At 41.4% G+C, this 24,830-nt stretch overlaps 1 protein-coding gene across 4 annotated transcripts in view; it reads right to left on the reverse strand.

Annotated features, from left to right (window-relative positions):
* Positions 1-24,830, reverse strand: part of ADARB1 (adenosine deaminase, RNA specific B1) — a 177,475-nt gene that overhangs the window by 68,543 nt on the left and 84,102 nt on the right. The window lies entirely within an intron of this gene.

Here is a 24,830-nt window from a genome sequence, read left to right on the forward strand (position 1 = left end):
TCAAACCAGATGAGAAATGACAGAGTAAGATAACATCAAGTCAGTGCTGTAGGTAACATCAAATAAATTAAATGCACAAATATGGGAGAACATGGTCAATTACCTAAAAGTAACAACCCTGAAAGGATGAGGTATTAGATGAATACTTATTGGCTTTAATGGGAGCAATGAGTTGTCCACACCTTTAAAAATGAGACCTTTAAAGTCTAAAGACTCCTTATCAGGTGAATCCAAGGCTGTGGGGAAACTAGGTTTACAATAATCTACAGTAAATATTTAAGTGAGGCAAGCAGAACAGAAGCTGATTACTTTAGTGTCACAAGAATGTTTAATGTGCTTTTGTTATAGTGGGCACAGTGTTCTTCAACATTTCATTTTTCTTCATCATTATGAGCTTCCTACATTAATTCAGAAAACTTAGCTAAATTTTCTAAAATATAGGTAAGTTCTAGGAATGAAAGCTCAAAATGCGGGCTTTCCACCCACGAAAGGAAAAGCAAAAATGGAATAATTACAAAAGCCATTAAGGTAGGTATATAGCATCCAGAAATTTGCTCTCATGATTTGTTCATGCCTATCAAAACATGAAGTGAATTTAGACTGCCACTTAGCCTGAATAGCCCTAATACCTCTAAGACGCAAGTATTGTGATAATTACATTGTGAATTTATGTTGCAATAAAGAACCTTGCCGTAATCCAATTTTAAAAAGATAATGTTGTACAATAAGAGAATTCCATTTGAAATTCCTACTTGATGTTTATCTTTCAACATATACTTCACTAAACAAGACGACTGTAAAGAGCAAACCTTTGTGCACAGTATATTTCTTGGTAACATTGGTAGACACAAATTAATTGTGCAAAATACATTTATTAACCAAAATCATAGGGTATGGGAATCTTCTAACAGAGATGGGAAATGGAAATGAATGAATCACAGATGTTATTCATTGTGCTTCTTGAAAAAAGTGTGAAGCACTCCATTCAATACTCACACCATTTAAAAAAATATAAATGGGTCATTGAAGAGAAGGAGATAAGAATTAGGTGTCTACAAAAGAGAAGTGAGAAATGTATTATGAAAAGGATAAGAAACTGAGGACATCAGAAAGAAATGGAAGGGAGGAGACTGGAAAAGGAGAGGAGATAGTATAGGCATAGTGATGAACAGGGAAGGGAGTTTTCCATGATAAAAATCCCAAAGTTCTCCAATAAAATACCATAAAAATCCATTTTTTTCCTTGGTGAGTCTCCATACCCCTCACAACAATGATTGGCTGAAGGGCCCCAGTGGTGGCTCCACCCCTCACCACTGACTGGCTAAGAGGGCTGCCCTTCACATGGCCCCACCCTTTACCTCTGATTGCTGGAGAGGGGCAGGGCTAAATGATGGACATCCCTCTCGGCCAATCAGCAACCGAGGGGGGGAGAAATGCACCATCTTGGCTTTTTCCCTGTGTGCTGGCATCTTCTTTGAGTGGCCTGTCACAGCAGCTGTGAGAACCACTGGTTCCCACTGGGAAGCTAGCATTTTATTTTCGAATACATTTTTTCTAGCAATTCTAAAGATTTTCTGTAAAAATGCAAATTCCACATTTTTTCATGGCAAACAGATTTCTAGGATCCCTATTTATGAAAATAAGTGAGTTTAGAAGTGGAAGAGAGGCTGGATGACTTGGATAGGAGGAACATATCAGTATAATAGGAACACAATAAAGTATTAGAAACAATGAAGAAAGTGCATTGGTTTGGGATAAATTTACTGACTGGCTGGGGAATGTGGAGAAAGAAAAACACAGATTGTAGAGCAATGAAGACAGGTAAGATGGGAGACAAATCTCAGAAAAGAGACTAGAAGCTGTGCAGAATGGGAGGATAGTAGGTGATGTTTTGGTGTGAAGAAAAAAGAATGAGATGAGTATGAGGAAAGAGAGAAAACAGTTCAAGTGGTTCTAGGGGATAAGAGACTGAGGTATGGAAGGAAGAGGTGATGTGTGGAAGAGGGAAGAATCGTTACAGCAATTTGTGAAAAGTAGAGAAATTGGACAGTGTAGGTATAATTTCAAATTGAAAACATACAGAAGTGCAAATAAAATAAATCATGACATTTAAGTGAGGATAGAAACTGAACATGCTATCCAGAGTGTGCTGTATCACATGAGAAGAGCCAGACCAGATGGCACCATAGGAGAGATGAGGAATTAAAAGTAAGTGCTGGAACTCATTTCATTTTAAATGGGGTCATAGTAATCTAGGGTATTCAAATACTTTATGGGTAGCAGGAAGATCCTATGGTTTAATAGTGATAGAGAGGGAATGTCTCGTCTCCAACCCATCCAGAGAGGAATTTTGCTGTAAAAAGTTAGAGGCAAGGTATTCTCCCTAAGAGAAAATATGAGATCTAACCAAAAAGGATGATGAAAGCTTTACTTGCTAAGGCAGACAAGGTTCCTTGGGTGAATTTGATATCTTTTATTAGACCAACCCAAATGGTTGGAGAATAGTTATTAAGCAAGCTTTGGGGTTCAAAAACCCTTCGTCAGGCTAAGGAAGTTTCAGCAGTTGGTGTGTGCTCTTCCTGGATGGAATGAAAAGTAAAGAAGCCAGGGGCTGGGCTGGGGAGTCAGTTGCCAGGCAGATTATAATGCATCAAAAATCCAATGTCTATGTTTAGTCCATGATCTCTAGTATCCAGGAGGTTGATGAAATGGAGCTCATAGGCTCGTCTCTGGGAAGTGTTGTGTAAGTTTCCCTTAAGGATCAGGACTGAGGGGTTGGAGAGAGAGTGGCCCTCCTGTGAGAAATGTGCCCCCACCGGTAATTGGGTATTTCTGTCTTTGATGGATTTCCGGTGTGCGTTCATTCTGGTGCTCAGTTGTTGAAAATAAATAAATAATAAGGGCCCTCCCTTGAACCTATATGGAAAATCCTCAAAAAATTGCAACCCATGCTAGACAGAGACCCTATTCTTAAAAAGATCTTCCCAGAGCCACCCATTCTAGCCTTTAAACAAGCACTGAACCTCGACAACCTCATCACCAGAAGCAAACTTCCTCAAGCCCAGAACACACCAAAAGGATCCAGACTGTGCCAGGACAAGAAATGCAAAACCTGCCAACACATCTCCACCCCCACCACTCCCCAGCCCAGCCCCTGGCTTCTTTACTTTTCATTCCATCCAGGAAGAGCACACACCAACTGCTGCAGCTTCCTGAGCCTGACGAAGGGTTTTTGAACCCGAAAGCTTGCTTAATAACTTTTCTCCAACTATTTGGGTTGGTCTAATAGAAGATATCAAATTCACCCAAGGAACAGATCATGGACTAAACATAGACATTGGATTTTTGATGCATTATAATCTGCCTGGCAACTGACTCCCCAGCCCAGCCCCTGGCTTCTTTACTTTTCATTCCATCCAGGAAGAGCACACACCAACTGCTGAAACTTCCTTAGCCTGACGAAGGGTTTTTGAACCCCAAAGCTTGCTTAATAACTATTCTCCAACCATTTGGGTTGGTCTAATAAAAGATATCAAATTCACCCAAGGAACCTTGTCTGCCTATGTCCTTAGACCAACACGGCTACAACCTAATTACTTGCTAAGAACTTTTTTCCAACTACTCAGTTGGTCTAATAAAAGATTTCAAAACTACCCAAAGAACCTTGCCTGCCAATGAAAACTCAACACATTTCACAGGGGAAACAGAGCTTAAAGTTGTAGCAGCAAAAAATGGATCTTGTACATCAGGGGTGTCAAACCCACACTAAGTGGCTCCTCATGGGCCTGAGGAATACTCCAGATTCAGCCCAGGGCCTCAGGTCATAGTTGTGGCCACTACAGTGGCCACCACATGGCAGTGATACAAGCAGCAGCAGGCCAGGCATGTACTTGCTGTGGTGGAGGGGTGCAAGCAGCAGCGGGCCAGGCAGTCTTGCACAGCCCTAACTCACTCCCCTACCACCAATGGCTATATTCACTCAGGCCCCTAGGCAACAGATTCTGCAGCAGGCCATGCTCACCACTAGCCACAGCCCAAAATTCTCTGGCCCACTGGTAGGCTAGTGGACCAGATGGAACAGCTCCACAGGTTGGATGTTTGTAGACACATGAACTTTATTTAAAAACATTGACTGACATAGCATCCACTGCACTCTTAGATTCAGGAAGCTTTCAGAGGTCCATATAATTCTCTTGCTTGTACAAAGACATTTTGGGACCTTTCCACACCTTTAAAAATGAGGTTAGCTGTATAGATTCTGGCCAGATGAAGCACTCCTGAACATACCCTTTTCATTATCTCAAGGAAGACCCACCGGCTTCTGTTGTACTGTCCTACAAAGGTTCACTGAATACACTGTCAGATACTCTTTTGGGCATCAAAAAAAGTCCATGCTACAGGTATATTCAAGCACACATTCTCAGAGGTTGGCTTTAAAACTCAGTTTGACTTTCTCTACAGAATATAACACAGCCTTTTCATGCAGTTCAAACTAACAAACAAGAACAAGTTCCAGGAACCAAAATAAATGTCCTTGGGAAATTTCCGAAACTTGAACTCAAAACAAGTATTACCTGCTAGCCACTAGAAAGAGATCAATTTCATCTTGGATGAATCACAATCCTTGTCATTTTTTATAGCACCACAGGAAAGTAAAAGAAAAAACTAATCTGTTAGGATGTTTCAGATAAGGATTTTTATACTTCATCTAAAGTCTGATGAAAGCTGGCTAATTAAAACCATATCAGTAACCTGCCAACAGGGTAAATGGTGTTTCACTGAAGTGCCACAACACATGTATATTACATTTGCAAGACATAAGGCTTATGTTGTACCATTCTACAAAGGTGCACTGAACAAATGCATTGTCAGATATCAATTCTCTTGCCCTAATTGTGAAGAATAGACATCAGTTAATTTCAGTGCCAATATCCACATTGTAACAGTTTCACTGAATCTTTGCCAGCAGGATCTATTCAGTGATCCTATGGGAAGTACTCAGTTAGGCCATGACTGCTGTAATTCCTTCCATTTCTCTATTTCAGTACTTCTCTGGGGTGATTGTTAAGAGAAATAATCCAGAAACTATGTGGGTCAGCAAACTGCTAACCCACAGTAACAATTTTGGATTCAATCACTGTTAGAAATAACACAGCAAGTAAAGCAAAGAATGACTGAGAAAATGTAACCAACAGTGCTGACTCAACTCCTTTCCTCCTCTTTAAAACCTTAATCTACAAGAAACCTCTTCAAAATTATTTTATTCCAGAGCTAGCATGTAGCTACTGAAAGCAGCATATTTGAGACTGAATGAGTCCTGCAGTGGGGTACTTATTTTCAAATCTGCTCATAATGAGCTTTCTTAATTTTTAGTGAAATAACACCACTTAAGGGTTGTAACTGCTGATGTGCATTTTGTGTCATTTATCATATTCAGCCATTGCCTACTAACCAAAATGGCTAAACTAATCTAAGCTAATTGAGGGTGACAGCAAATATGCAGTACCAATTATTTAGGTATTCAAGACTAATCACTATCTTAAGAAAAAAAAGTATAGTGTCTGCTTCGTTTGTAGGAATGAACAACTCTTCCAGAACAGCATATAGTGAAAAAAATGACCATAATTTCATTTTGTAGCAGATGCACTTTTTAAATTATAGTTGAAATCAGCCCTTTCATTAAAAAGCATAAATTCTTAAAAACTGAAATGTGGCAATTTGCAACTTTTCATTTTACTTCCTGCAATAAAGAGATTTTTACATATTACTTTATTTTAATGATGAAAGCTTCTGAACATTCCTCATTCCTCATGTGCTGTGCTGTATATACAAAGTTGATGATCATGCGATGAGTATTCATGTTCTTTTTCCCTTGAACAAAACAGATGACTCCTCTGTTTCCACTAGCAGTAACTAGATCTTAATCTGGATGGACCCAGAGGTTGAAGTTCTTGTGCATCACCTCCATTTTCAGTGACCACTCATGCAAATTCCATGTCTAATGCTGCGACTAGAAGGAACTGAGGCAGAGGAAGGTGCTATACCCCTTTTATAGGTGCTCTCTCAATACTGTGGGGGGAGGTAGAAGGAAGTGCTCTAATGGCCACAGCTTGGAGAAGGTTCCACTTAAGGCCCTCCCACAAAGATCGTCTTTCTTCTCACTTCAAAGGGTAACAATATCCCATGGTGATTCCTCAACCCACAAAAACTCATGCCTTCCCTCTTTAGCTAGCATCAGCCTGAGGTCCAGACAATGGACACGTGCAGTCTGACCACAAACTATACCCAGTTCTTTTTCCAGCAGGATTTCTTTCTACATCAGGTATTTCAAGACATTCCTATTGACCATCTTCAAATTATATTCATCAACAGGCTCTATATCACAGTCTAAACTACTTACTCCCTCTTCATAGGCAGACAAGGTTCTTTGAGTAAATCAGATTTACCCAAAGAACCCTGTCTGCTGATGTCCTTAGATCAACACTGCTACAACCTCCTCCCTCTTCATTCATTCATCTGCCTGCCTTTTAGGCATACTCTCAGGTCTTTTTTCACAACCTTCTTCACAGAGCCCTTTCATCAAGGAAAAGTAGGACTTCTGCCCTTTGCTCAGTCACTGGCTTTAATTCACAAGTTAGAAAGAGAGGCATCTTAACAAAATCCTAAATATTCAAGCTGGGAAATTGTCAAATGTTTATAGCATTGTAAACAATGAGAAAAGTGAACCAAAGACTGGAACTGGTGTCATTGGGAAGGCTTTGGCTTCCATGACCACAGTTCACTCTTTGGTGAGAGAGACAGCGAGCTGCTGGGAAGGGACGGCCTCCACCTCTCTCTGGTGAGGAGGAGGCTCTTCTGAGCCAGACTGGCTAACCTGCTCCACCGGGCTTTAAAACTAAGCTTGCTGGGGGGACTACTGCCACTGCTGGCCTGCTGAGCAAACCTTGCAAAGCCAGCAGGCCAAGGCACTTAAGGGAGCCCACCCCTGCCCCCGCCCTGGAATGATCTGTAGGCAAGGCAAGGGCCCCCAAGGGGACACTTGCCTGCCTGTACACGAATTCCAGGAGCTTGGGGAATAAACAGGAGGAACTTGTCCTCCTGCTCAACGCAAATAATTACAATGTCATAGGGATAACGGAGACCTGGTGGGACTCCACCCATGACTGGACCATGGGTATAGATGGCTATACCCTGTAAAGGAGGGAACTGAGTGGAAATAAGGGGCGGGGGTGTAGCTCTTTATGTCAAGGAGAGCTACGCATCCCTGCAAGCTGACACTGGTGCCCAGGGTGGATGACTGGAGACCCTCTGGATTAAAATCTGTGGGAAACACGGCACAGGGGATACAATGGTGGGAGTTTACTACAGACCTCCCTCTCAGAATCAAGAGCTTGACCAGGAGTTCGCCAGGTAACTGGCTGAGGCCACACGCTCCCGGTCCATGGTTGTCATGGGAGACTTCAACTACCCAGACATCTTGTGGGAAGAGCACTCAGCCAAATCCGAACACAAAACTTCTTCACGTGTGTGGATGAGCTCTATCTGACACAAGAAGTCTACGGACCAACAAGAGGTAAAGCGCTGCTCGACCTGGCACTGACAACCGGGGATGACCTAATCAGCAACCTAACGATTGAAGGGAAGCTAGGTGACAGTGACCACGAGCTGATCACCTTCATCATCTGCCAAAAAGCTGGCAAGTCAGTCAGTAGTACAGAGGTCCTCGACTTCAGGAGGGCTGACTTTGACAAGCTCAGGAGGCTTGTTGGTGAGGCCCTAAGGGACCACAACCCCAAAGGGAGGGGAGTCCAGGAAGAATGGTTGCTCCTCAAGGGAGCGATCCTAGATGCACAAGCAAAGTTATTCCATCTCGGAGGAAAGGCAGCAAAATGGCACAGCAGCCCCCTTGGCTCAACAAAGAACTAGTGGACCTCCTGCGTCTAAAAAGAATGGAGGACAAAGGATGGAGGACAGGATCCACCTCCAAGGAGGAATATACTGCACTGGTCCGGACCTGCAGGGAGTGAACCAGGAAAGCCAACACTGCAACAAAACTCCAACTGGCTACAAGTATCAAGGACAATAAAAAGTCCTTTTTTAGATATGTGGGGAGCCAGAGGAAAAGCAAGGGCAACATTGGACCGCTGCTAAACCAGAAGGGACAACTGACGACCGACACCCAGGAAAAAGCCAACTTACTAAATAGGTACTTTGTGTCCGTCTTTCACAAGTCCCATGGGACGCCCCTGCCAATCACAGGACAGGGACGCCCAGGTGAGGGTGATTCCTGGCCCTCCATCAATGCTGACTTCATAAAGGAACACCTTGAAAGGCTGGACACCTTCAAGTCAGCTGGCCCTGACAATCTACACTCCAGAATACTCAAGGAGCTGGCTAGCATCATAGCTCAGCCCCTGGCACAGATTGAGAACTCCTGGCACTCTGGTGAAGTGCCCGAGGGTTGGAAGAAGGCCAATGTGGTGCCTATCTTCAAGAAGGGGAGAAAAGTGGATCCAACAAATTACAGGCCCATCAGCCTGATCTCTACCCAGGGAAAGATCTTGGAAAAGATTATCGAAGAGGCCATTCTTAACAGACTGGCCAATGGCAACATGCTGAGGGATAATCAGCACGGGTTTGTTGTGGGTAGGTCTTTCTTGACCAGTCTCATTTCCTTTTACAACCAGGTGACCTATCACCAGGACAAGGGAGAGGAGATTGATGTCGTATATCTCAACCTTAAAAAGCCTAAGATCTAGTATCCCATGATCACCTCTTGGCAAAACTGGCCAACTGTGGCTCCGGGTCCACTACGATCCACTGGCTGGGGAACTGGCTCCGTGGTCGGAGCCAGAAGGTGGTGGTTGACAGAAGTCAATTGTCATGGTGCCCTGTGACCAGTGGGGTTCCTCAAGGCTCTGTCTTTGGACCTATATTGTTCAACATCTTTATTAATGATGTGGACACTGGAGTCAGTAGCAGACTGGCCAAGTTCGCCGATGATACCAAACTTTGGGGTAAAGCATCCACACCTGAGGACCGGGGGGCAATCAACCTTGGGAGAAAAAACCTGCAGCATGCTTATAGGCTCAGCAGTGCTATGCTGACTAGCACTATGGATGAAAGGGACTTGGGGGTCAGGATTGACCACAAGATGAACATGAGCCTTCAATGTGATGCTGCAGCTAGTAAAGCAAGCAAAACGCTGGCTTGCATCCATAGATGCTTCTCAAGCAAATCCCAGGATGTCATTCTCCCCTTGTACTCGGCCCTGGTGAGGCCACAGCTGGAGTACTGCGTCCAGTTTTGGGCTCCACAATTCAAAAACGATGTGGAGAAGTTTGAGAGAGTCCAGAGAAGAGCCATGCGCATGATCAGAGGTCAGGAAAACCAACCTTATGATGAGAGGCTGAGAGCTATAGGACTTTTCAGTCTGGAAAAGCACAGGCTCAGGGGCGATCTGATGGCCACCTATAAGTTTACAAGGGGTGTTCACCAGGATCTGGGGGAATGTTTGTTCACCAGAGCACCCCAAGGGATGACAAGGTCGAACAGTTATAAACTACTGCAAGACCGTTTCAGGCTAGGCATAAGGAAGAACTTCTTTACTGTCCGAGCCCCTAAGGTCTGGAATAGCCTGCCATCAGAGGTGGTTCAAGCACCTACTCTGAACGCCTTCAACAGAAATTTGGATGTTCATCTTGCTGGGTTCCTATGGCCGCTTCTGACTTCCTGCCCCTGGAGCAGGGGCCTGGACTTGATGACCTTCTGAGGTCCCTTCCAGCCCTAATGTCTATGAAATCTATGAAAAGAAGCATTCTTACTGCTCGGAGGTGATGAATTCTGACTATTATTGAGAGCAGTGCCTATGACAGAGGAGTCCTAATCCTTGTGAAATGTCAAAACTGCATTTGCTGACAGCCTAAATTTTTTGACCTTCCAGGCAAACAGAGGTTGATGTTTTTACCTAGACCTTTAAGGCACACTAAAAAACAATATCCCTATGTATATGTTTGATTTGATATCTTTGACTGATGGTTTTAGGAAAGTTCTGCTCTTATGCTACAAAGTTTTTAAAAATAAGTTAAAAGTGCATAGAGCTCTCTATTGCAGCTTTCACCCATGTATTTATAAACCAAATAATTATACTAAGCTATCCAAAAACCATATGACAGGTTATTGGTAGCAATGAAGATTAAATTAGGTTTTTAGGACTGACTTGGTTGAAAACACTGACCTTGAAATACACATACCTGTAATTTACATACAGTACCCATAGACGTAGTTAATCCTGAACTGATGCATTTTACCTTTCTTGAATCTGCAAGTTTTAGCACAGGAACTCCATAAACACTTTTAAAGAGCACTTTAGCATCTACTTACTATATAGTAAAAACAATGCACAATATTAGGCCAAAGCCAAAAGGTTCAAGATTTAGCAGATAGTTCGGTGAGCTGGACCCCAGCAGAGTCACCAGCATTTCAAGCTAAGGTGACTTAATAGCTCAGCACTGCTCAATATGTGTATGTACTCCAGATCTTCCCCACAAAGAATCTATGTGATAATTAGCCCCCCACTCATGACTCGAACCAGGTTTTCTTGTCACCAGTCCTGCAATCCTCCAAAAATGTATATGCAGATGAGGTGCATGACAACTTGATCCAGCTCCACCTCATGGAGGGTGGGGCCACCCTAATCATAAAGGACAGGCTGAGGACAGAGGCGACAAATAGGTTCTATTTGGGGTGAACTGTTTGGGGCCCCATTTGGTGTTGTTCACCAGCCTTAAATGTCTTGTAAAGGAACAGGAATCATTGGAACTGAGAAAGAAAGGCACAGCTTAGCAGTGGGAATGAAGATGAAGTAAAAAAGTTATACAATGTTGTGGCTCACCATGATTTGAAAAAGACTTGGCGCTGAGGAACTGAGTACAACGCACACTACTGTATATCTGGATGGACTACACTAACCTATTCAATATGGGCCATGTGTTTTATAGTCATGCTCACTGCTGGCTATATTTCATCAACTACCTAGTTGGTTTCCATTACTGAACTCACGCTGCTTGTGGCAGCAGTTTTATGACAGATGATGTATTTAATGAGGTTTCCTTGTATGAGAGTATAAGACTCAGTGCTTTTTTCCCCCCATACTGATTGAGGGACAAAAACCTCAACCTTGTATTTGCGTACTGTAAAAACTAGCCTAAGAAATCCTGTAGACAACCTGAATAGGGGCACAGAACATGTTACCCATTATGGCTGAGAACAGGAATGGAAAAGATAAAAGGAACCCTGAGACGAAGTGAATTACCATTCAACTGTTTTACTTGTCATTTGTGTCTGTACAAGAGCATGAGATTGAAAAAAGCACGAAGTCAGAAACTCATCTATATTTATTTTATTAGGAAAGCTATCAAACATTAACATAAATCAGACACTGAACTGTTCTAAATAACATGTAAAAATTCTGATAAAAACAATTTAACCCCCCTACAATAATTCCGTTTCCATCTGTTTAGTATTGTTACATTAAAGAGCAGCAGTCCAGTTTTTTATACAATCTATATATCAACATAGAACTTTTAACACCAATGTTAAACAGTAGTTTAAATACAGAACTTAAAATTGTTGTCATCAGAATCTTGAAAAAAGTTTGCCCAAGAATCAAGTATATTGGTTATGGTATCAATGCTCAGATCACACAATGGACTATGATAGAGTTTTGTACATTTAAATATACTCCTCTTTGATGCCCCTTCACTCATTAGCTTCAAACTATCTGTCTCTGGATGAACTGTGACTCTTAACACAACTTGCTTACCCATGTTATTGGTTAATAGCCCCTACTATTCACAAAATGAATCGTATGTTAGCAAAATAAGAAATAACCCATGAGACATTTAGAAACACAGAAAACTGTCTTTGTGCAAACATCATTTTTCCCAGATGTGATTTTAAATCACTTGCAGTATCCTTTCATTTTTCTTTTTACTATGAGGCATATTAAAAAGGCAGTTCTGTCTCCCTGCTAGGTCTCAATTCATACTCCATTATCTCAGCTATTTTAACTAGCAAGGTGATGATGCATGTACTACTCCACTCAGTACAACAATTTTATTCCTTGAGTCTCTCTCAAAATGAAAATGTGCAATATTTGTCTTATTTGAAAACCAAATAAGACTAGGCATGAAAATAAAAAAAAAAATAAATAAAGCATCAAATCATTCAGAATCTGAATTCCTATTTTCAAAAGTGACTTAGGTACTTAGAGCCAGATTTCCAAACTTATTTAGGTACCTAATGATGCATATACTCACTTAAATACCCTGGGAAATCTGGCCCTTAGGAGCCTACACCTTATTGACTTTCAGAGACTTTGGCTCCTACCTCTCTCAGACATTTTGAAAATTTGACCCTAGGTTCAACAGAAACATGTGATCAGAGCTCCCTATGACTTCATTAAAAGAGAACTTCAGGAATTCCATAAAGAGAATCAGATTTGGTCTTGCTATTGATAACAGGTGCAATTATTACAGCAAACTTCACTTCTATCTGTAACAGATAGATGCATCATTTATATAACTGTATAATGTAATTCCAGTCTCAACTTATTGTCTATTGGTTTCATTGCAACAAACTGCTTATTTGCAAATGAGTTAAGTGCATCAAGCACTTAAGTGCATAGCAACTTTGAGTCCTACCATTTACTTAATGTAGTTATAGTCTGGTTAACTGCATACCAACTGTAACAGCAACTGCCTAGTTTGTACCTAATTATATTCCCTTTCTTTGCACCAGAAACAGTGAAGCTGAAGCAGCTGCCAAAGGACTGCTATCAGAAGCCTTGAAAAAGACAGGAGATACTTAGGATGCTTCTAGAAATGCAGCTCCCCACTGTAACTCATGGCACTTTACAGCAAGCACCATGAGTTACAGCGATCCCCCAGATCCAACAGGCATTCACTGTTGGGCCCTGGTAGTTAAGGGACCAAGCTGAAGTTTAGAGTGGCTGTGAGTCTGTAGCCCCTCTCCCCTAGCCCTGCCCATCCCTCCTCTCAACTCCAGCACTGTCTTCATAATGGGAGGGGGGAAGAGAGCAGAAAGAGCTCAGTCTGAGTTTGCCCAGCCAGTGCTGGAAGGTAAGGTGGGTGGATTGGAGCCCCTGTCACCCTGGGGGACTCCAATCCACCCTCCCCACCTTCCAGTGGAGGCTAGGCAAACTCCAGAGGGAACTCCCTCCCCTCCCTTCTCCCCATCCCATTCTGAAAACAGTGCCAGGAGCAGGGCAGTTCACTCCCAGCCCTGCTCCCAGCATGGGATGACACGTTAATGAAGGCACTCCACTTCGGAGTGCCTTCACCTGAACCCTCATATAATGAAGGTTCAGATTATTGTGGGACTGGGCCCTTTTAAAGTGCTCTGTAGCTGTGCACTTCCATAAAGGAATGGCTGTAGAACGCTTCAGGGCACCAATCGCATGACAAATGTCACTTGCATCAGTAGCTGTGAAACTTAAGGGCACTATCTCCTCATTTTCAAGGCTTCTAACATCCACAATGACTGTAAGAAACCTTTAACGTGAAGGAAGCTAGTTAGTTTCTAAAACTGCAGCACTGAAAGGGTCGTCTACTTAATGAGCCTTGTTTCCATCAAATTCTAACAACTGCACATTTCAGGTAAGTGTACAGGGTTGTTTTCTTCACTCCTAAGGCTATGCACTTAAAATGGCTTACATTCCAAAATTATACTTTATCTATACATTAACTCAGTGTTTCTCAACCTTTTCAGATTTAGGGTATCCCTCCACAACTTTTTTGAATATGGTAATATCCCCTGTTGAGAACCAGTGTGCTCATTTTACTTCAGTGCTTCTCAGCCGAGTATTACTGCCTTCAGGTAAAACTGCCCCACATGCTTGCTGCACAGCCAGACAGGGAATGGCTGTGGCACGCGTACGTGGTCCTCCTGCATTAGGGTTCTCTGATCAGCCTAAGGCAGGCAGGAGAGCAAACTCATGCTCTAGTCCTTCTCAATCTGCCCCTACACAGTGTCTCTCAGAAATAGAAGAGAGGCACAAAGGACAGGTGGAACTGTTTCACACACCTCTGCTCCTGGAAGGAGAGTCAGAGAAGGGGGTGCTGCCAGACCAGGAAGAGCTGTGGCCCGAGGCAGTTCTCTCATCTGCTTTAAGGTCATTAGACAGACCTAAAGCAGGAAGAGTAGACAGGGCAGTTTTACCTAGCTGCTGCTGCTGCTTGATGGGGGCCTTGGCACATCCCAGTTAATAACCACCATGTTAGCCACATAAAATCCATAACCCTCTACATACTATAAATCTTCACTGATTTAAAATAAAAGATGCAATAGCTGCAGGAAAAGATTACAAAAAACCTGTTTAAAGAGACAGGTCATGGAAAACTGAAAATGTTTGGTTTAGAAATATGAAGTTATTCCTCTGGCTTACAGACAGTGCATGAATTGAATCTTTCTCATTTAAAAAAGAGCTCATCTGTACCTACTGTTTATTTCTCAGTTGGAAAGTGGTTTGTATTTATGATAGAATCATAGTTTAATAAAAGGTTGTTCATAGTTTTTCATTTCTTTCCTTCCTCTTATTTTTTTTAATATTTATATGAAAATAAAATATTATAAACATGTTTTCAGCCATAACTCTTTCTTTAAGTAACACTGCTTGTGATGTACTATAAAAAATAATAGGGCTTCAGGAGAGGCTTTTTTTGGCTTTTTTGAGATTTCTCAGCAGACAGTGCTCACAGATGGACACATTTTAGGTTATTTGAGTGATGTTTACATCTACACACAGCAGCAGCCAAGTGCTAGGAATTTAGAAATACAACACTAATGCCACATTGAAGTGAATGTGTTACTGCCAAATGGTAGTTTGGGCTTAGTGGGTTCAATCCTGTTTGTTCTACTTCTTATTTATTACCTTTAGATTTCCATGGGTACTTGGTGCTGTGACTTTTATTTGCTCATGTCCAGGGAAGCTAGGTCTCAATATTTATCTCAAACTATATATTTAAAATAAATAACATGCAATACTGTCCTTTCCTCATCTACTCATGTTATGAAGAAGCTGGGAGATCCTGAAGAATAACAAAGAATGAAAGGGAACTAGAACTAGATTAAATCAAGGCTATATATAAAACCTGCCTCTAGGAAATAAGCAACTCAGACCAAATATACTTTGCTTTGTTGTTTTTTTTTTTTTTAATTAAAACATGTTCTCAATATGACTCCTGATTACAATTTGTTATTCTTCCTCTCATTGATTTCAATGATTTCTACATCTTCTAAATCCATGCCATAGTTATTTGTGACACATTTTTGGAGCTGCTTTGAAAAGTTGGATTCTGTGAAAACATGACTAGTTACAACCATCTAAGTTCTTTAAGACTTCAAAACTGGCCCAGTCTAATAAACACCTTCATATGATGACTTCAGTTATTCATGAAGCTCTACTTCTTTTTGAGTTATGACGTTTATTTCACTAAACAGAGATATTAAAGCTGTCTGCCATTCTGTACAATTTTCCTTTATTATACAGTCGTATAAAGACACTTCAGTCTATAAAGGTGCGTATCTACCTTGCCTTCTATACAGCTTTAATCGTCACTCTGAGACTACAGCAAACCTTTTATCAGCATTGAGCTGCTACTTAAGCACGGTTTCTTACATAACTGCTGCAAAAGGAAAGGTAAAGTTGTCTTGGCAAGGGAAAAAGAAAAGTATAAAAGAAGAAGAAGAGGAAGAAATAACACGGGAAGGAATAAGAGGATGGTGGGGAAAGGAAAACCGCACACTAGGGAGGGAGTGGCAGCAGGATTCCTAGTTTCACATTTTCAAGAGTTAGATCATCTAGATAGAAGTATTGACTTCATCTTCTTCCTTTCTTTCTGTTCTGCCTACAGATCTATCCAGAGTCCCCCTCCAAAACTGTATCTTTATTTTCAAAAACGTTGCACAAGTTGAGTCTTTATCCAAAGGGGACACTTTTATAGATTAATTAAATAAGATATATAGAGAGAAAGAGCAAAAGCTTTTGTGAACCCAAGACCACTTCAGCTACATACAGATATTCAAAAAGCCCGAGGCAGAATCGATCCAATCTATGAGGGTTTCTCTAAATTGTACAGATTGGATTGGAAGCAAATGGAACACATGTCCACCCTTGTGGGGGGGAGTGGGGCAGGCAAGTGCCTGCACGGGCTGAAGCCAAAAGGTTGGGGTGGGGGTGCTCCTGCACGCCTCCCAGCATGCTAGAGATTGCCAAGGACAGCCAAGCAGGGGCCATCCCTGACTGGATGTCAGGCATACACCTCCCAACCCCCTGCTGTCACTGCAGACCCTCCCCTGTAACCACCCTAGGCCTCCAGGAGAGCCCCAGAAAGGATCACTATGGCACATTCCCCCCTTGCCACCTCCAGCCAGGCTGCCAGGCATGCCATGGTGACCCCCTCTGGGGCACTCATGGAAGCCCTAGAGCTGGACAAGGGGAAGGGTCCATGATGACAGCAGGGGCTTGGGGGTGGGGGGGTATGCCTAATGGCCAACAACTCTATTTTGGCAGCACTAGGAGTCTAGGAGTATCCCCTACTGCAGCCTCAACAGCTGGATTTTGGTGAAGAAACTATAATGGAGGAGCTATACACAGAGTGAAGCTGGCATGACAGTTGCAAAAATTAGTTCAAGCAGGGACTGACATCTCTCCTATACTAAGTGGCTGTCTGCTACAATCCTTTCCATCAACTCCCTTTTTTCTCTTTCCAGCTAGTTAACACCTGCACACACAAACCCTGTGAAAGAATTTAAGCAGCTAAACTAAAAATATCATAGAACTAACATCATGATGTTCCCTACCACTACTTTGGTCATTCTGTTAGTACATACTTTTTATCTGTCTCCACCTATACTTGTCTGGTTTATTTAAACTGTAAATAGGACAGAGATTGACTCTTATTCAGTATTTATACAATACCTAGCATAACAGGGCCCCACTTTCCCCTAGGCGCTACCACACTGAACATGATAGATGCATTAAAAAATTACCCCAGCTCTATAGAAGGATCAGGTTCCAAGGGTCCGGTCCTTTCTTCTAAGCTCTCATGTCCCTTCTGCTGGTGCAAGCTTCCCCTGCCTCCCACCCATCTGTGTCTGTGACAGCCCATAGCAGCTGAACACCTGGCAAATACTAGCCCATCTCCTTGCAAGGGGATGATAATGGTGGGGGGGAAAAGGAGGGGGCTGCAAAATCCCCCGGATTGCCGGCAGACAGCGACCTAAATTGAACTTAGGTTCAACTTAGGGGATGGGGTACTGAGGTTTGACAGACTGCTTTAACCTAAATTGGTTGAGTCTGAAACATCATTGATTCAGGTCTATCTTAGAATGGGATCCACCATTTTTAAACCAGTCTATGTGCTCCAAACTTCTGTTCTGTTACAGATATAGACCAGTTTCCAACCACCTAAACTGGAAAAACTGTAATGTCTGCACTTTGCCTTCATCAGAAGCTGTGAAAGGGCAGAACAGAGTAAAGTATAAAGTGGAGTGAGTGGTTAGAAACAACAGGAAGGAACAACAGGGTCCGTGGAAAGAGGAACACTGTGAGTGACATACAAGCAAAGAACCCACAGGAAAAAAGAGGTTACAAAAGATGATCCAAGTAATGGGATAAAAATCTGCAATCCATGTTTAAATCATCCTTAATGCAGTGCAGACTGTGGATGATTTCTTGTTCTGCAATTCCCGTTTAAACTGTTTAAAATTTTTCTGCCTGAGAACAGCAATCCTGAGCTCAGCAATAGTGTGTCCAGGGAGGCTGAAGTGTTCCAGGGAGCTTTCGTGTCTTTCTGCAGCTTTTGTCAGATTAGCGTTCATTCATTCTTATATGTAGTAATCGTCCTGTCTGTCTGACAGATAGTAGATGGGTACATCAACGCTGCTTTCTGACTGACTTCAGACTAACACAGCTAACTACCTCTCTCTATTAAGACCATATGCCATAATTGTAATTTCCTAACAGCTAGATTGCAAGGAAAAGTGAAGATCAAAGATGGAAGCTGCATACTCTTTTTCTATCCTTTCTTCCTTCTGCTGTGTTTGTCCTGATTTGTCTTGAAGGAAACAGGAATGGACTTCAACAAAAACAGTTCAAAACCATCAGGTTTTTCCTTCGAAAAAGAATTTAATACCATCTTTGATGCTATCTAAAGACTGACACAGAGAGATTTTCTCCCATAAAAGACTAGAAATCAAAGAAAAAAGCAATAATGGAAAATTCTTGAAAATAGGGTTGCCCAACTTCTAAGTGGTCAGGAACCACAGGCCCTAAGAGGCACAGCAGTGGCACTTACACAAGATAGGGGCTACACACCCCCCTTGTTTGCACATGTACAGGTCAGTGTCACCCCTACAACCTACTGCACCACATGTGTGAATGGGCATGTGCTCCCCACCCTGATACACCATGTAGATGGGAAGGGCACCCCCACCCACTGCTCTTACGCAAAGCAGCACCCTGCCTCATGTGTAGCTCCCCAAAGGCACCCCCTTGGCACTGTGCCCAATGGCACTATGAGCTGCCAGCTCCCCTGGCACTGCAAGCTGTGTTGTCCTGCACTACTCTGCCCCCATAGGTTTACTAACTGTCTGCTTCTCCCAGCATTGCCCCCCTTCCTTACTCCCCACCATTCCCTCCCTGTCTTTTGTATTCAAGTTGCTTTCTTTTTTGGGTAGACTGCTCTGTGCAAGTCCTTTCACCATATCTGATGCAAGCTCATGAAAGCTTATGCAGCTCTGATTTAGTTTATAAAGTGCATCTCTACCCTAACTTCGAACTAATATGGCTAACTACCCCTCCCCTCTCTCTAACCACCTCTACTCTTGAAATTATTTTCAGATAACAATTAACAAGGCAATTCTGCAGTCAGGGCATAGAAAGATGGTCATTTTCTTGTACAGAATTAATTTCTCTTCATTTATGCATTACCTATAGACTACAAGAAAGAGCCTTTACAGTATTTGACCACCACCTTGTAAACAGCAAACCAGTAAATAAATTTTATGTTAAGGAAAACATCACAGCTAGTTGAGCACATCTACACCCTCAGATTCTATTGCTATTCCTTTATCTTAATCATGGTTTACACACATCTAGCAGCAAAGAGACAGGAAAGTTCCATTAGGCATATAATAGCAGTCGTCTCTGTGGAATAACGAGCTTCTCCAACAGGCAGGGTACACAATACAAACTGACAAGCTGAGACACTGTGGAGTCAGCAATATCTACCTGCTGACAATCAACCTGTGTTGATTATGTAGTATGCGGACTGAAAAACCGAATGATGCTCTGCTATACACAAGACATCTCTCCCTTACTCCCACTGCTTATTAGTCTGAGCCACTTACTGCTACTATTATTTCTACTATTAATGAAACCACAGGACTTAATATTATGCTAAGCCTTTTCAGCCATTATATACAATGGATGAAAGTGAAACTAATGTATTTAGGATGAAGCTTTTCCTACTGATTGTACCACTACTGCTCTGCTGCTTGCCCAGTGAGCATGATGGGTGCTTTGCATACTATAGCACTGAAAGAACAAAATAAAATAAAATATTCTAGCACCCAAACTAGGGGCATATAATAGGACAATTCACTCACAAACTGGTTAAATGCTTTCACAGATACAATGCAGCTATTTTATTATTTAATTTCCCAATTATTTGAATTTTCTTTTTCTTTATAATGCTTTATACTCCTGCTAAATCTAAGAATGTCATTTGAACATCGAATGAAGAAAATACTGCTAACATTTCTGACACACAAAAACCTATGTTGGGCCAAATAGAAGTATATTAAGATTATAGTTTAAGCTTCATGCATTTCAGTATTTTAAGCCTATTTATGTTTAAATCCATCACAGTTAAAGAGCAATTCTGAAAATGATGCAAGATTAAAATTCAAAATCAAATAAAATATTTGTATGTGTGTATTCAGAAATATTTACATTTGTAATTTAAAGAACCCAACATACAAAAAACTTCTGTGATGTACAGACACCTAAGTTTGCAGTTTTACCATGTATATAAAATCCCATAATATTCAGCAATTAAAAATACCATTAAAGAAAATTGTTATGTGCTAAACTGAGCAAACAAGCTACCACCTGCAACCTTTGCTTCTTCCTTGTCATCATGGAGGCTGAGCAACACATTTTTAAATGCTCATAAAACTGAGAGATGCATATTTGGCAATCATTTGGGACTAACGTACTATGAAATTCTTCTCTCGCTTGACAAAAGAAAAAAAGTCTCTGCTTAATTAATGGTATGTCTCTTTAAAAATAAAAATTAAATGAGAGGAAAAGGGAAAATGAGATGCTTTTATGAATGTCACCATTCAGCAACCTGCTCCTGTAATAAAACTAATTTTCCCTCATGCTCAAGGATGTTTAGTGCATCCTGTTCGCTTATATTTTCTGCAGCCACTGTAAAATGTTTGTGACAGCTCTAATTTGTGCCCTGGTCCCAAAGTGCCTCTCAGCTCATGTAACACATTATTTCAATTTCACACTCTGATCTGAGTTGGAGAAGATAGTTTAAGTAACTCCCAGAGAATTCTGGATGTGGGGAAGAAATGATATACAGTGACAAAAATGTTTTTCCATATCAGGTAACATGAAGTTATTCAGATCTCCCACAATCTACAAAGAATATATTTTTAAAAATCCTACTTGCCATGCATTTAAATATAATATGCAAGACAATGGCAAGAGTCCCCCTTTAATCTTGCACTGCCTATTTCAAGTGGCATAAATATAGGATAATTTTTTTAAAAATATAATCTTTACTCATTGGACCAATTCTTCCACAGGAGATTCTGTGAAGTAGTACAATGAGAAACTGAAGAATTTTCACAGGTTTGTTTCTGTTTATGTTAGAGGAATGATCTTATCTGTGTGTAAAATACCAGAGCTTTTGTACTCCTTGAAATCTTTGCTTTCCTTAATATCAGTGCTAATATTAAGCAATCCCCTTGTTTCCTTCTTACCATAGTTTAAGGACAATCGAGCTTTAAATCTCAACCCTATTTAGAAAACTAAAAGAAAATGCCTTTTGGAAATGCACTGTCCTGAACACCTTCAGTGTTCTGCCAGGTTCAATCATTTTCTAATAGGAATGAATCTGTTCTTAGTACAACAGTCCATTCTAACTCAGCTGGGAAGATGTCATGCTACAACTTATGCAAGAGGCAAGGATGTTTGTGGGTGATATCCTTTATTGGACCAGCTGCATGTTTGGGATCGACTTATATAAGCTTTCAAATATGAAGCTTATTTATGAGGTGTGATGAAGAATCCTTTGCATCTGAAAGCTTGTCTAAGTCTGTCCCTATCCCAACCATGCAAGTGGTCCAATAAAATAGATCACCCATAAAAACCCTTTACTCTTCCATACTTCCTGGACCACCATAGCTACAATACCATTCCAACATTACACGCTACAAGTTATTACATCAGCTGGACCCATACTCTAATCTTGGGACGGAATTAAACATTTTGGGAAACAAAGTAATAAGGAAAAGTAAAAGTGCTGGGAAAGGAAATAGCGTTTAAGAGCACTGCCTTTTAAGTGACCACATGATGAAAAAGGAGAGCCTAAGGGATACATGAGAAGGTCTTTGACAACCTCTTGATTCAAAATACAATACTTCTCAATTTCCTTGCTCGGGTCAAGAAAAAAAGATCTGGTCACTTGTTCCCTACATTCTTCTTTAAAAGAGCAATATTGAGTGGTTTTAGATGAGCACTTTAGGGTTTTTTTATTTTAAAACAAAGGAAGAGCTATTTACAAGAAAACACTTCCAATTCAAGGTTTTTTCCTATCTTTTTTTCTTTTTAATTTTTAGTGGCTTTGGGATCAAAGGAAAAGAATTGAAAGTGAGGGAAAATGGGAGATGAAACATTTCCCTATTGATTTAGAAATAAAACAAGAACACAGTAGCACTGCATGAGGATAAGAAGATTAAAGTGACTAATCTAATTTTATTGTCCAAAATGAACAAGTGAAATGCAAGAACAGTGGGTGTGGACACAAATTTAGAGCCATTTCTAAAGGAGAATATTTCAAAAGGGTAGCAGCCGTTACATTCTAATTGTTATGTGTAAGCAAGCTGAGAAAAATTCAAATACAGCAAAATTGCTACAACTTTAACCCTGGATGTAGGAATTTTAAAATTGGAGGGGGGGGGGGGGAGTTGCATTTAAATCTCTCAGCTTGTTCACACATAACAATTAGAACGTAACAGCAGCTGTCCTTTTGAAACATTCCCCTTTAGAAAGGGCTCCAAATATACTAGCTGTGGACCATGTACAATTCGTTAAATACAGGCAGTCCTCAACTTACAACGTTGCGAGTTACAATGTTTCGCATTTACAATGTTTATAAATTGACACCCTGTTTCAACTTTACAAACACCAGTTTCAACTTACAATGCTTGATCTGATGCAATACCATGCCAGCAAACAAGTTCACTGTGTCGCTCATCTCCCTGGAGAACATCTGTCCAAACTTCCTTGGACGCTTTCTTTAAGAAAGCAGACAAGACTCCAGAAAAACCTGCAGCCAAGACTCCTGAGAAGACTCCAGTTAAGCACCCTTCAAAATGTCCAGCCAAGAACCCTTCAAAAAGTCCAGCCAAGTCACCTCAAAGAAGACCTTCCAAATCAATATGATTGCTATTTACAATATAATTACATTAATGTAGCTATATTACTCATGTATAATTGACCGAGTACAACATTCTGGGGTATTTTTGGTGAAAATTGGGTATCGGGCCCTGGTTCAGGAACCAATCCCCCATTTATAACATTGTTTCTTATGAGAAAATTGGTTCCGAGTTACAACGTTTCAACTTCAGACGTGGTTTTCAGGAACCAATTGTGTCATAAATCCGAGGACTGCCTGTATACAGACTTTTTTAGAAAAAATCTCAGTTTAAAATACCTGTGTTTAATGACCAGAAGACCCCATGCTTACCTCCCACCTCCATGAGCAGAGGGGAGGGTGCAGAAGAAGGGATGCAGTTTATTCCTATTCCCTAATAACTACAATGATACCCTTCCACAAAGGTTCTGTGGTGATCCACATCTGCAGGCGATGTTTAAAAATAAGTCTTTACTCCTGGGACCAATTCTCCCATAGGATACTGGGAGGAGCAGTGGAAACATGGCAACAGAAATTACAGAATTTTCTCAAGCTTTCTGTTGATATTAGAGAAATGAGCTTAGATTCCACTGCCCTAAATCCAAAGCATAGACATTTGAGTAGACATAGATACTTGCATACGTTCCTCTTTTCATTGTTGAATATGTCTCCAACCAATCCCAGCAGAATACAAAGAGAAATCTCTAGGCCAGAGGTCTGCAACCTGTTAGGAGTGTCAGGATGAAATAGAGCAGCTTGGTTGGAGGCAGGCTGCTGCTTGTGACTTGGCTTCTCCTGGTGCTTCCCCAGCAGCCAAATTGCTGCCAATATGCTTCTGACCTGGTTGCTACCAAACTGCTACAGACATCCTGGCTTCACAGGGCAAATTAAATCACTTGGAAGGCCAGATCTGGCCTATGAACTACAGGTTTTCAATCTGCTCTATGCAGAACAATTCAGAGAAGAGTCAGGCTGTTCAAGAACCACAAAAAGTTAGTAAAATGGGTCCTAAATGCCTCTGGCTTCACAGGTTGCTGCTACGTGCTCAGCAGAGATGATATTTAAGTTTTTAAAATACTGACAGAGGAGCCTACAGTTAGACATCCAACCTTTTTTTAAAAAGCTGGCCTAAATTTCTGACTTCTCTAAAATACTTAAAATATTTCAGGAAAAGAAAACTGCAAATCAATACAATTTCCTATATATTAGTGCCTTTCAAATGGGTTGGTGATTAAGGCCATGTCCAGATGAATGCAGCTGTGCAGTATGTGGTGCTGCAGACCCTTTTGTGGTGCCACATGCTAAACGTTCAGGTGTTTCCCATGCTGCAAGGTGGGGAGGGGGAGTGTTTGACCCCTGGAGATCTGGGGGTCAAAAAACGCACACACAAAAAAAGCAGGGTGGCACACATGGAGGCACTGCGTGCTGCCCAAAACCGGAGCCTGGCTGGCTCTCCACGCTCTGGCTGCTGGTCAGGCTCCAAGCTGCAGGAGTGACGCAGCTGCAGCTTCCCCAGTTTCCAGAACCCTGGGTAAGGCTGCTGGAGCCAGCACAGTTGCTGACCCCACCCTCCCCTACCCAACCTGGGGTAACCCTCCGCATGCCAGAGGGCATGTAGTATGGGCATTCCTGAGACAACTAGCAGTGGCACAAGGTGTCCCACTGCTAGTTGTTCCCAGGGAACCAAATATCCACACTTGTCTGGATGTGGCCTAAAGTTTCATATGTGCGTGACCTTATAACTCAAATCCTCTAAATTCTCCCAAAATTATACTGTTGGTAGCAATAATCATTGCTGGTAAATCAATTGTAGGCTGATTAATTCAGCCAAGTTATTTATCTGATAAGTTCAAAAGCTAGTCTTTTATATCCCAAAATTAGGACTGTAGAAAAATACCAGCATGCAGTAAAGCTTCTGCTTAGTTTAGAGTATCAGCTAACCTTCCAGTTGCACATCTGTTGTACTTGATAAAAAAAACCCAAACATCACAGGAAATGGAATAATAAATCACATACACAGTTCAATTTGTGGAGAGTAACCACATAAATAGAAAAAGGGAATGGAAACTGAATACAACATTTTCTTTCTAGGCA

Source organism: Alligator sinensis, unplaced genomic scaffold (genome assembly GCF_000455745.1).
Source record: "Alligator sinensis unplaced genomic scaffold, ASM45574v1 scaffold566_1, whole genome shotgun sequence".
NCBI classification, from domain to species: Eukaryota; Metazoa; Chordata; order Crocodylia; family Alligatoridae; genus Alligator; species Alligator sinensis.